Source organism: Schistocerca gregaria, chromosome 3, assembly GCF_023897955.1.
Source record: "Schistocerca gregaria isolate iqSchGreg1 chromosome 3, iqSchGreg1.2, whole genome shotgun sequence".
In the NCBI taxonomy this organism is placed as follows: Eukaryota; Metazoa; Arthropoda; class Insecta; order Orthoptera; family Acrididae; genus Schistocerca; species Schistocerca gregaria.
This window is the reverse complement of record NC_064922.1, coordinates 61,711,946-61,726,098: the sequence shown is the minus strand read 5'-3', so window position 1 is coordinate 61,726,098 and position 14,153 is coordinate 61,711,946. Positions and strand designations below refer to the sequence as shown.

The following is a 14,153-nucleotide window of genomic DNA, read 5'->3' as shown; positions in this document are numbered from 1 at the left end:
TCACGACTTGTAAACACGTGGCGGAGTGGAGCACTTTACACGTCCGATCAGCACGGTGTCACAGGCGCGACTTCCACTGAGCTAAAGAGGCACGGCCTAGCGGTTCTTTTGAGTACTTCGTCCTTACGGTCGTCTCGATCATCAGTCTTCAGCTGACAACACTTCATATCACCGACTTATATTTGCAGCTTTGGCGAACCATTACTGCTTGGCTACACATCTGACACGTAACCGATGTACTCTCTAACCAACACCACTTGCATTTCAGAAAATGTCTTTCTCACATGTCTACAAAATCGCCTTCACCTTCAAATACAGTTTCCTTGCGACTGACGGAGACCTAGGCAAAGTTTAAAGTTGCTATTTCCATTACATAACGTTCATCAGAAAAACGGTTATTATCATCTGCAGCGGAACAAAATTCCGGTTCGCCCAGTGTGGGGCTCGAACCCACGATCCTGAAATTAAGAGTCTCATGCTCTAGCGACTGAGCTAGCCGGGCTGCCTCGGTAAATATGTGCCGGGCAGCACGTCACACAGTACTCGTATGGGTTGGGTGGTCCCATGCAGAATCTCTCCATGTTGCCTAATGTTTTCTTAACGTCACACTCGTCACGTACTTCACTTTTATTTCATAATCATTTCTGAGAGGTAAAGGAATTGAATGAAAACCTGCAGAGTTAGTGGCGTCAAAATTAACACACATACTTGATGTGGCTCATAAGCCGAACGAGTTACTTTCCGACGTTGTCTTAGATGTGCAAGTGCCAGTCAAAACTCGCGGCGACGGAACTCTGCCGACCATTTCGTTAGTTAACACCGGTCTTGTTGTGTGTGTTTCAAGCTCAAGAGCATCTCCAAGCAGGAAATGGTCAACAGAAACATTCAGACGGTTTTTGTACAGCACAATTGCTACACTAAAACGGTATGTTTCTTTTTCAGAACTGGAAAAAAACGACCGTGACAGGATTTGAACCTGCAATCTTTGGATCCGAAGACCGCCGCCTTATCCATTTTTTTTATTATTATTATTTTTCTTCTGCTTACGAAATGAAGCTTGAAAATCTTGCCAATCGAATCCTTCAGTGTGGTTGTAACTTGGGAGTCGGTCAACATGATATATTATTCGCCTTATAGATGGTCCGCCTTTTTGCAGTGAATATCTGCTGAACTTTCAGTAACATGAAATTCAATCAGTTGACCTGTTAGTTTCTTTATTTTACGTCACAGTTTTGAGCAGGTAGTTGGCGAAGTGATCCTTGTAGTTTTGTGTTTTCATTAGCAGATGGTGCTGAGTTGTAAGATAGACCCAGAAGTCTTCTTTACTCTTTTCTTCTTTTGTAAATAAGTAGTGTACTGTAGCGGATTTTAACCAGTTTAGTGCGTTCCTTCTCGTCCGTGGGTACGGAGTATCATCCGGCGTTAGAAAGGCAGCAGGCGTTATATATCTGGGAGATGTTCTGCTGATGAGCGCCAACTTGTTCGTGATATATGCCCATATATCTTTTACTTTGTCGCACACAAATCTGTGTTCATCAGTATCTATTAAATTACACGTGATGCATAAAGGTGATTCTGCGAGGTGTATGTTATGTAGTTTGGAGTTAGTGGCCAATTTTCTGTTAACTGCGAAATACCAAGTGGCTTGCATTGCTGACGGCTAGTGTGGACAATGGATGTTCAACCAGATTACCTTCCAGTCGTAAAAATTGTATTTGTCTTCGACGTTATTTGGCTTCTTATCTTTCATGAGTTCCTGGTACACGCGTTTCACTGCCGTCATTGCTTGTACGGGGATCCTTGTCTGTGCATAACTGTACTCCAATAAAAACCGTTTTAAATGATAAAGTCCGTTTGGAATATGTTGCACCGTGATGGGTGGACTGAGGTTTGCCGGAGCTATCTCAGTAAGTAGGTGAGCAGCGAGACTATCTGCTGAGTGTTTCCATTGGTGGAAAGTTTTTGATATGTATAAAGCTTGCGCCTTCTTTCCAACATCGACAAGCTTTAAGCCACCATTTTTTGTGGCCAGCGTTAAGGTGTCAAACTGAACTTTAAAAATGTGACGATGGCTGACAAACTGTCCTAATGCTGACATAATTCGTTTTGCAGTGTGTGCAGACATTGGTAAAATTTGAGCGATATAATTGAGTTTTGAGGTGAGATATACATTTGCGACCGTGACTTTCTGAATTTCATTTAGTTTTCGTACACTGTGTTACCGTATGCCGGCACGAATAGTCTGTAGAAGCTTTCTATAGTTGGTTGCAATTGTGTGCCGGATATTACGCTGAAAATCAATTCCAAGACACTTGAAGATCTTCAGCTGACGTAGTTGCCTGTGAGGGCGCGATCCTAGGCCGCGGCCAATATTGAATATTCCAGACTTTGTCCAGTTTAGTTGTGCACCGGACGCTTGCTCATATTGCCTGACTGTCTGTAGTGCGGTTTCCACTTCAGTTCTATTTATGATAAGGAAACCGACATCGTCTGCATACGCCTTGCACACAACTCGGGATCCATGTATGACGATGCCCTGTAAACTTTTCGTCAGGGTAGCTAACAAAGGCTCAATGGCAATCGCAAAAAGCGCCATGGACATTGGGCAGCCCTGCCTGACGGAACTGACTATCTCTATTGCTCGGGTAGGCTGGCCATTGATGATGATTCTGGATGAATTAGTCGCTACCATCTGTTGTATAATGGCAACGAACCCAGGTGGAAAACCCATCGCAGACATGGTACGAAAGAGATACTGGTGGTTTACCCTGTCAAAGGCTTTGTCGAAATCTAAGGACATGATGGCACATTTCAGTTTACAGACTTCCGCAATGGAGATTAAATCACGGTAGTCGCATAGAGTCTGTTGAATTTTCCGATCCTTGCCCACGCTGGTCTGGTAAGGGCCAATGATGCTGGTCATCGTGGATTTAAGCCTTTGGGCCAATAGTCTCGCAAAGATTTTATAGTCGCTGTTGAGCAGCGTTATCGGTCTTAGATTTTTTACGTTGGCACCGCCTGAGGTTTTTTAATTAGAACGATTGCGCCTTCACAGAAGCTGGTGGGGATCACGTTGTTGTGGTCTAGAAGTTCGTTACACATGCAAGTGATCTTCGCCTTTATGGTGTTCCAGAATTTTTGATAGAATTCGGCGGGAATTCCGTCAGGTCCGGGGGATTTATTCTTAGCACTTTCCCAGATGACATATCCCACGTCGTCTTCGGTTGCCACGGCTAATAGCTGTTCCGCGTTCGCGAGACTGACTCTGTTGTGCAAATTATTCAAAAGATCGTCCCGCACTTGCACGTTAACTTCTATTTTTGACATCAAGGTGGTGAAGTAGTTAAGCACCGCCGCCTTAATCTCATTGTGCGTAGTCAGCGTTGCGCCATCCTCAGCAGTTAACTCCGTCAGAATTTTACGGGATCCTTTCCTACATTCTTGGATCATATGGTAGACTGAGGTGAGTTCTTGGTGTGCAGTAGTCTGGACCCGCGACCTGACTTTGTAGCCTTCTAGCTGCGTCCTCCTTAGGGTTAGGATTTTGGCCTGGATTTTCTTAATTCGTTTACATTGCTCGACGGCCGAAGTGCCGAGCGCATACAGTTCCCGCAGACAATGAAAATAGAAATGGATCGTCCTGTGAAGCCAAAAGCTCTTTTCCCGTGCGTAGTTCATGAAACACCACCTAATTTTAGGTTTGGCGCACCTGAGCCACCAATCAATGGCTGTATTGTAAGAGGCAAATCTCTGTTCACATTCTCGCCAGGTTTGGAGGAAGGCTTCTTGACACGCCGAGTCTTGATGATGTGAAATATTTAATTTTCACAGGCCCCTGTATCGATACGTTCGTTGTCGGTCTAGAGTGATAGTACAGATGTATGCAGCATGATCTGAGAACGCCACTGGCCATACTTCTGACTGCAGAATGTTATTCCTCAAATTAGGTGTGACATAAATTCGATCGAGACGGCTTGCCGAATGGGTCGTAATATGGGTAAACCCAGGTGCAGCCCCATGCTTGAGCTCCCAAGAGTCAATTAAGCCTAAGTCTCGTACAATTCGTTCCAGTTCAAGTGATCTGTTAAGATTGGGAGTCTGGTCCTTTGCACTGATGACACAGTTAAAGTCACCTCCGAAGATAACATTGTCGTGGCGGACGCCAAAGATTGGAACTATTTCTCCTTTAAAAAAATCTGCTCTTTGACGTCTATTACTGGAACCGGATGGGGCATATACATTAATTAGTCTGTTGTTATAAAAAGTGCCCGCAATGCCCCTACTGTTCGGCAATTCTGTGACGTCAGTGATAATAATACCTTCCTTGGCAATAAAAGCTGTACCTAGTTCACAACCGGCTCCAGGATTAGTAATCACATTATAACCTGGTATGCAATCAAGTCCGACCTCTGTTACTTCTTGGACAAATAAAATGTCTACATCAGCTGCATATAAAAAGTCCTTTAAATGGTGTAATTTACAAGCGCTACGTATCTTATTAATATTTAGAGTAGCAAGTCGATAGGCCTGTGGCTGAATTGTGGGTGACTAAACAAAAGCAATGCCTAAAATCCGTCCAATATCAATCATAAATAGCGCTGGAAAAGCAAACCACGTCGAAAATGCACTGTGCAAGCAATTTAAAAACATCTATGGACAGTCACTGTAAAGGCAGAGTTAAAAATATTCTCCATTTGAAAATGGATCAGTCGCGAGTTCTTTTTGCACAGTAGTTTCTGTCGAGGCGTTACCTTTCTCATTAACATCGTCGTCCTTGGGGACCGAAGTTATGGCTGTCACCGTTTCTGAAGTATCCATACTGTCTACTTCGACATTGGATTCTGTATCGTCTGCCCAACTAGTTGGCTGTGGGCCTGTCGAGGTGGTTATTGACGCTTCAACAGGATAGAGGTCGATCATGTGGTTATCACGGTCGGCTCGAAGTGTAGCTGACTGTTCGGGGTTCAGAGGTAGAGCATCTGAGACATTGTCAAGGACTGATGGTAAACTAGCTGAGGGATGATCATGGTTTGTGCTATCAGATGCTTTTGCACTGATTTGTTCACCGATCTGTTTAGCCTTTTCGCGCAGAACCGGTGCAATCAGTTCGGCATCCTGGCGGGCAACTCTCCGTTTTTTAGTTTTTCTGGGAGATGCACACTTTTGTGGGCTTTTATCATCACCTGCTTGAGATTCCCCCCGTGGAGTAGCATCGGCCGGTGGAGACGCAGCCGTTTGCAACGCAGATGCCCGTTCTTCGGTGACTACGATAGACGTCGATATTTCTGCTGGTTTAGGTTGACTCTGATCAGGCGTTTCAGCAGTCTCTATTCGTCTCACAGTCGCAGGCAGTTAAGTGGTTTCACTAACTTGTGGGACCGTGGGTGTAGCCGAAAGCCCACGCGCCACGGCCACATACGTTACAGACAGTGTTGTCATTGAGGGGGGCGTGGCAGCCCCGCCGATAGGCAGCTGCGCCACTCGCCTCTGCATGCATTCGGCTTGCACGTGACCTGTCGAGTTGCATGCTGCACTTGTTCGAGGCTGGTCATCGTACATTACTATCGCACGATACCCGCAAACGTGAACATAAGACGGGATGTGCTTCTGCAGCTCGATTCTTAATTGCCGCACCCCGTTAAGAACTGGGAATTTATGTGCACTAGACCAGCGTTCCGCAATATTGCTTATGATTTTACCGTAAAGACAAAGCACTGCGTTTATCTGTTCACTGGTTATTTTACATGGAAGTTCAAAAATTCGAACAGTCAGTATTCCTAGGCCGGCATGCGAAACAACAACTTCTCCCACATTTCCATCGCTATGTTTAAACGTTAGGATACCACCACAAGATGCAACAATTTTCTCGCACATGTCGGATCTCGCTAATTTAACGAAAACGGTGCTACTGACAATCGAAAGATGTCCTGGCGACTGACAGAGACGTAGGCAAAGTTTAAAGTTGCTATTTCCATTACATCACGTTAATCAGAAAAACGGTAATTTACATCTGCAGCGGAACAAAATTCCGTTCCGCCCAGCGTGGGGCTCCAACCCACGACCCTGAAATTAAGAGTCTCATGCTGTACCGACTGAGCTAGCCGGGCTGCCTCGGTGAATACCTAGCGGGTAGCACGTCACACAGTACTCGTTTGGGTTGGGTGGTCCCATACAGAATCTCTCCATGCTGCCTAATGTCTTCCTAACGTCACACTCGTCACGTACTTCACTTTTATTTCATAATCATTTCTGAGAGGTAAAGGAATTGCATGACAACATGCAGAGCTAGTGGCGTCAAAATTAACACTCATACTTGATGTGACTCAAAAGCCGAACGAGTTACTTTCCGACGTTGTTTTAGATGTGCAAGTGCCAGCCAAAACTCGCAGTGACGGCACTCTGCCGACCATTTCGCTAGTTAACACCGGACTTGTTGTGTGTGTTTCAAGCTCAAGAGCATCTCCAAGCAGAAAATGGTCAACAGCAACATTCAGACGGTTTCGTACTGCTGAATTGCTACATTAAAACGGTATGTATCTTTTTCAGAACTGGAAAAACACGACCGTGACAGCATTCGAACCTGTAATCTTCAGATCCGAAGTCCGACGCCTTATCCATTAGGCCACACGGTCCCTGACGACCAAGTATAACTTGTATACGACTCATCTCGAAACGCTCACACCCCTGAGAATTTGTGTTTTCGTTCTACACAGCTGCTACCCCTTGCTCTTTCCCACCCATTAGTTACATTTAACCTCTTACGAGACCGACCAACTATAGACTGGGAAACAAGAACACAAACTTTGTGCATTCGGAATCGAAGGCAGGGCGTCCCTCGCCGCATTTGCTACGATGGCCATTTGCTACTTCTGCAGAAGCGGCGGCGGCGACGACGATGACGACGACGACGACGACGACCGCGAGAAGCTCTGAGATATGTGAGAAATGCATCTATAAAATGTAATTCAGACTGCCTCGTCCCACCTTATGCTGTACCGCTTTGGCAAATGCTGTATCTGCGCCATTCGCCTTAATCACATCTTAATAAAACGCGTTTCGCTAACTGTTCGTCATCACAGATACTGTTTGCTATACGGCCACGTCGCGCAACTGATTTCCAAAATTCGTCTTCCTCCTGTGAGGATGGAACTCACGACCCTGGTTTACTAGACCAGTGCTCTACCACTTTTTTCTTTTTTTTTTTTGTATTCGCCTTAATCACGTCTGAGAGTAATTCTTAATAAAACGCCTGTCGCTAATTGTTCGTCATCACAGATACTGTTTGCTATACGGCCACGATGGGCAACTGATTTCCAAAATTCGTCTTCCTCCTGTGAGGATGGAACCCACGACCCCTGGTTTACTAGACCAGTGCTCTACCACTTTTTTTTTAATACTGGGTGAGAGCCAGGTATCCTAGCCACTTTTTTTTTATTGACCCCTGGTTTACAAGACCAGTGCTCTGCCCCGTTTTTTCTTTTTTTTACCATTATTTTGTGTCGTTTTCGTCTGCCATTGTTTGAAAGTTAGGGGTGACAATCAGATTCAGGCCTACGGAAACAAAGCGGGCAGGGGTCGAAACCCGAGGCCTGGCCACGATGATTCCACCGTCCTCTTTCCGAATGGCACCTGTACAACGGCGTCGTAATTTCCCCTACTGTCTTGGTTCTTGGTCTTACGTTTGTTTCTCTTGTTCGCCCTAAAGGTCCACGTAAACTTCAGTCCAGGTGTAGAGAAGAATTTTACATAAAGGCGACAAAACCAGCTACAGTGTAAAAGAAATCGGCTCACACAGGTGACCTTAGCCAACACCCTCCCTTTCAAATGTCAGGCTAAGCATATTTGCAAAATCTTTAAGGAGTCCTGGCAAGCGCAATCGGTTCCAGTAAGCAGTAACGATGTACTGCCGAAACGTTAGGTGTTCATCCTCTTCATGACAACTATTGACAAAATGTACGAAGTGTCCAAGCAACCACATAACGGTATTGAGCTTCGTTCGCGGATAAAAGGAAGAATCGGGCCGTACGATGATGTCAATGGTATAAGCGGTTTCGGCAGTCCTAGTGACAAAAGCCAGTTGTTTCCTGAGCCAAAGCCAATTAGCAAGGTGCCCACTGCAGGTGAATCGATGCCTAAGTGTGTCCAGGAGACCACACCGAGTGCAGTTGTCCGTGTCAGAAAGACCAATACGGTGCAGTCGTACGTTGGTGGGGACCAAATTATTAATTACCCTATACCATGTGGACGCCACAGCCATTGAGTGGATCGGCAGACTAACATTCTTCCAGACGTTCCTCCAGGACACTGATGGAGACGCCAGTTCGATTGGATTGGGACCGGCCAGCCCCTCACAACGGGCAATCAAGCTCTTGGTCGTTGGCACCGGTCGTCGCAAGAAGACGTCACCGAGGTAACTAACCGCAATATAAAATTCCCGGACGTGTTTCAACTTAAAATTGAGGCGACCGACGTCGACAGGTGGAGCAAGGCTCTTCGGACGCAGAACAGTAAAAATTCTGGATGTAATTGAAGTCACTTATTGCGTAACGATGAGAGTCGTACGGCGGACGTACAAGGCAGATGCCTTGCGAGTAATGTCAGTGAGGCCCAAGCCTCCGGAGATACGCGGTTTCGTCATAACCTCGTAACGCAACTTGAATAGATGACCCTTCCATATAAACCTGCTAGACAATTGGCGCAACCTTTTCGCCACCATTATGGGAAGTGGGATCAGCTGAGCAACATAATAGGCTTTACATAACACGTACGTGTCTAAAATTCTTACTTTTTGCAAAATGGCCGCAGAGCGCTGCTTATGGACCATCAGAGCCCCCTGTATCTTCTCGGTGACAGATTTCCAATTAAGAGCCGCCATTTTTATGGGACACCGATCAATGCTAATCCCCAATGAGGTATGGCGATCGACAAAAGTGGCCCAAGGGACATCAGCATCGCGAAACCCTCGAATATTAAGGAACTTACATTTACCCTGATTGAGACGCGCTCCAGAGACAACAGTATGCATCAACTGCCCCTTTCAACAATGTGATATCATCACGTTGACGGAGGAGAACAACGACATCGTCCGCGTACGCCTTAACAGTGTGCTTCCCACCAGAGAGGGTCATACCCTGAAGCTTGAAAGCAAGAGTCCGAAGCAGCGGTTCCAGGGACAATATGAATAGAGACATAGAGAGCGGAATACCCTGAGGTACCCCTCGGCGGATAGCAATGGGCGGCGTCAGCTGCCCATTGACTGACACCCGAGCAGTTATTCCCCTATACAAATTACCAAGAACACCACGTGATGAAGCGTTAAAACCTATTGTATCTAAAACACGATTTAAAAATACATGACTGACGTGATCAAAAGCCTTGTAAAAATCGAGGAAAGCAAAGGCACAATGAACGTTTGTAACCGCCGCAACCGAGACAACATCCCGATATTCGGCTACTGGGGTCAGAATAGATCTACCAGGAAAACAACATTGATGTGCACCAATCACACCCCGAAGCAGAGAAGACAATCGACTATTGAGCGCTCTAGCAGCTGTCTTGTAATCAAAGTTCAGCAATGTGAGCGGACGAAGATTGGCAGCAGATAAACGACCAGTGGACTCCGGAATTAAAACAATTTTCCCTACTTTAAAATCGGCTGGCACATCCATCCCCCTGACAATCTCATTTAAAATCTGCGTAAAAGTGCCACCCAAAAGAGGCCAAAAACGGAGATAAAATTCTTTAGGCAGGCCGTCTGGACCCGGCGATTTACCGGACGGAGAGCGAGGAATAAAATAGAAAACATCATCTACCTGGAACTCCCGGAGAAAGTCGCCGTTCGCGTCAGGCGTGATCGTCGCAGGAAGATCCTCAAGGACATCATCAGAAAGTGACGCACCAGAATCATCGGCAGAATAGAGACTAGCGTAATACTGATGAAGAGCATGCGTCATATCCTCCTGTGCAATAAGCTGTCGTCCATCATCCACCATAAGAGAAGAGATGAAGGTGCGACGACGTCGAGTCTGATGCCGCAGCAGGTGGTACAAAGAAGTCAGTTCACCTTCAACAAGAGAGTGAGATTTCGACTTTACTCGCAGACCATCCAACTGTCGTCGTTTGAGGGTCAAGAGCTTGGCTTTAATACGACGAACATCATGGATCCGCAGAGGAGAAGGACCCGCCGCGTCATACAGTTCACGCAGGACAGAGTAGTAAAATTCATACGTGTTCTTAAAATCACGCGCCCTTGCGGCACAGTAAAAAATCAAAGACTGACGAATCTTGGGCTTGGCAAACGCAGTCCACCAAACGAGCAAGGAGGGGTAACGCGGGACAGAGCGAAGACATCGCTCCCACACTGCACTTACAACTTCGTCAATGGCACTGTCGGCAAGGTGGGAAACATTTAACATCCACTGGGAACGATAAAGTTTTGCTGGTTGGTGACTAAGATTTACAGTTGCAGTAAAAGCACAATGGTCAGAAAAACTAGTAGGAATAACATCGACAGAAAGAATGTTATAACATAAAAAATCAGAGAAGTAGAATCTGACGAGTCTACTGCATGAGGACGCGGTAAAATACGTAAATATCACCAGGGTTGGATATTTGTGTTCCCAAACATCACGCAGGTGCATGGTACGAACCAAGTCATGTAAATCTCGGCAATAATTAAAATTGGGGGACTGGTCTTCAGGGCGTAAAACACAATTAAAATCGCCTCCGAGCAGGAGACTCCGAGGACTCTTGCGCAAAAGATAAATAAGCTCTTCCTTATAAAAGCGCGATCGAGCCACAGTGCGACACGAACCAGAGGGGGCATACAAAACAACTAGGCAGAGATCAAAAAGACGACAACCAATCCCACGGCCAGAGTCAAGGAATTCAATGTCAGTAACAGGAATACCTTCTCGAAAGAAAAGAGCAGTTCCTGTTGAATTATCCGGTGCGACATTAAAAACAGTTTGAAATCCAGGTAGAGAGAGATCAGAAAACAATACTTCCTGCAAAAATACTACGTCCGCACAGGAGTCGTAGAGAAACTGCCGCAAAGAGGCAATGCGAACGTCGGACTCAATACGGTTAACATTTAAGGTAAGAAAGGTGTATGCTTGAACCATGGAGAGAAAATCGAGAGAGGAAATCACCTACACCGACGCATCAACATCACAGTCCATAGCAGGGGAGACGGAGGCATCCGAGGGAAGGGGACTGCTACCCCCTTCCGCGGATCCCTTACGTTTCGGTTTTTTACGAACAGCATTGACGTTCGGCTGAACGCGCAACTTGCGTCGGCTGACGGGCAAGGAAGCGGCAGCAGCCGGTGACGTAGGAGGGTCAAGTTCTGTATCCGACACCACCCGCGCCGGTCCACAGTCAGGGTCCGGAGGCGCGGGGGAAACATCCGACGAAACGGACTGGTCTACACCAATACTAGCTTCCGGCAAACATGGACTACACGGAGGCGAAACGTGAGCAGGAAGCTCCGAAGCTGCTAAGTTGGAAGGAGGCGGAGCAGCTCCGCTGGCAGAGGTATGGGGCAGCGAAGCAGGAAGTTGTTGCGGCTCAACTTGTCGTGACAACGAAGTCGGTTCGGAAGGAGGCGCCAACAGGCCCGACCGACGAGCCGACTCGAGAGAAGCCGCGTCGGAAGCCGGAGGGGCGTCAGCAGCCGCTACCGGAACAGCTACTTCAGGGGAACAGGGAGCATCTACACTACTCTGTGGCTCGGAGGATGTCGGTCTCTCGGGTTGGGGCATCTCGGGGAGATCCTCATCCGTACTATTTCCATCTTGTGCGCGACGCCGTTTATTATTCAAAAGCGGCACACCCACCTGAGGAACCGACGGAACAACATCAGATTTGGCACGTAAAGGAGGAAATTCTGTGTCAGGGGCGTGCAAAACCTGCGACTGGGCGCTACTACCACTGGACTGTTCGACACCAAGAGCAGAACCACCTGCAACGAGGTCAGCGACCGTTAACTTGCGACGCTGTTCGAGAGAATTTTTTAACACAAAAACCCTCCGCGGACAGTCGGTACGCACGTGGCCACTCTCATTACACAAGAAACAGGTGCCAACCTGACCACTATATGTTACATGGACACGATATCCACCGATCTGCAGGTGCGAGGGAATATTCTGCTTCACGTGCATTTCGACGGAACGAATACCACTGCAACACTGCAGACGATGTTGGCTGGACCAGCGTTCAAGGCGAATACTCTTAACATCACCATACTTGAGTAAACCCTCCTTAAGATACACATTATCCACCTCCGGCGGAAGGTTGTAAACACGAACACTGGTGTACGTAATGGAAGCATTTGAAAGCAGTACGGTACTGACAGAATCATCCCGATGCCGAAAGAGAACCTGATGACCAAATTTGGAAATAAATTTATCAACCTGAAGGGGGTCCATAAATTTAACAAAGAAAACATAGAGTTCTGTATCACAATATGCAGTGTGCACCTGATCCGAATTAATGCCAAAGGTATCTACTAACCAATCATGAATCTCAAGGGAACTAGGTTGCACATGGCGGGTGGACTTGTCGAAAGCAAAACTAACTGTAGCCTGACGAGGAATAACCTGAGACGACATTTTCAAAAACTACGCGGTCTAAACCGCTAAACAAAAACACTGAAATACACACAGAAAGTAACACAAGGAACGAAACAGCGACGGAGAAAAATTTACAGAAGGTACAACACTACACGTAAACAAACGATATCCCACTATACGTAACGCTACGGCGGAGCGGAAGACTAGGCACGTCCACACTGCACGGCGTCTGAAGCGGAACTGACCACTGAGCTAAAGAGGCGCGGCCTAGCAGTACTCTTGCGTACTTCGGCCTTACGGTCGCCTGCATCATCAGACTTCAGCTGACAACACTTCATATTAGCTTCTAATATTTGCAGCTATGGCGACCCATTACTGCTTGGCTACACATCTGACACTTAACCGATGTGCTCTCCAAACAACAACACTTGCATTTCAGAACATGTCTTTCACACATGTCTACAAAATCACCTTCACGTTCAAATACAGTTTCCTTGGGACTGACAGAGACGTAGGCAAAGTTTAAAGTTGCTATTTACATTATATCACGTTAATCAGAAAACGGTAATTTACATCTGCAGCGGAACAAAATTCCGTTCCGCCCAGCGTGGGTCTCGAACCCACAACACTGGGATTAAGAGTCTCACGCTCTACCGACTTAGCTAGCCGGCTGCCTCGGTTAATACCTGCCAGGTAGCACGCCACACAGTACTCGTTTGGGTTGGGTGGTCCCATACAGATTCTCTCCATGCTGCCTAATGTTTTCCTAACGTCACACTCGTCACGTACTTAACTTTTATTTCATAATCATTTCTGAGAGGTAAACTAATTGCATGACAACATGCAGAGCTAGTGGCGTCAAAATTAACACACATACTTGATGTGACTCAAAAGCCGAACGATTTACTTTCCGCCGTTGTTTTAGATGTGCAAGTGCCAGTCAAAACTCGCGGTGACGGCACCCTGCCGACCATTTCGCTAGTTAACACCGGTCTTGTTGTGTGTGTTTCAAGCTCAAGAGCAACTCCAAGCAAAAAATGGTCAACAGCAACATTCAGACGGTTTCTTACTGCTCAATTGCTACATTAAAACGGTATGTTTCTTTTTCAGAACTGGAAAAACACGAGCGTGACAGCATTCGAACCTGTAATCTTCAGATCCGAAGTCCGACGCCTTATCCATTAGGCCACACGTTCACTGACGACCAACTATAACTTGTATACGACTCATCTCGTAACGCTCACACCCTGAGGAATTGTGTTTTCGTTCTGCACAGCCGCTGCCCCTTGCTCTTTCCCACCCATTCGTTACATTCAACCTCTTACGAGACCGACCAGATATAGACTGGGAAACAAGACCACACACTTTGTGCATTCGGAATCGAAGGCAGGGCGTCCCTCGCCGCATTTGCTACGATGGCCATTTGTTACTTCTGCAGACGCGGTGGCGACGACGACGACGACGACGACCGCGAGAGGCTCTGAGATATGTGAGAAATACATCTATAAAATGTAATTCTGATTGCCTCGTCCCACCTTATGCTTTACCGCTTTGGCAAATGCTTTATCTAAAACATAAGGT

The 14,153-nt window shown here is 46.6% G+C and overlaps 3 non-coding genes across 3 annotated transcripts; all 3 read right to left on the bottom strand.

Moving 5' to 3' along the window:
• Positions 1-429: 429 nt before the first annotated feature.
• Trnak-cuu (transfer RNA lysine (anticodon CUU)) lies at positions 430-502 on the bottom strand. The gene has a single exon. It is a non-coding gene; the product is annotated as a tRNA-Lys (tRNA).
• A 5,532-nt stretch (positions 503-6,034) lies between these two features.
• Trnak-cuu (transfer RNA lysine (anticodon CUU)) lies at positions 6,035-6,107 on the bottom strand. The gene has a single exon. It is a non-coding gene; the product is annotated as a tRNA-Lys (tRNA).
• Positions 6,108-6,559: 452 nt separating this feature from the next.
• On the bottom strand, positions 6,560-6,632 carry Trnar-ucg (transfer RNA arginine (anticodon UCG)). The gene has a single exon. It is a non-coding gene; the product is annotated as a tRNA-Arg (tRNA).
• Positions 6,633-14,153: the final 7,521 nt, after the last annotated feature.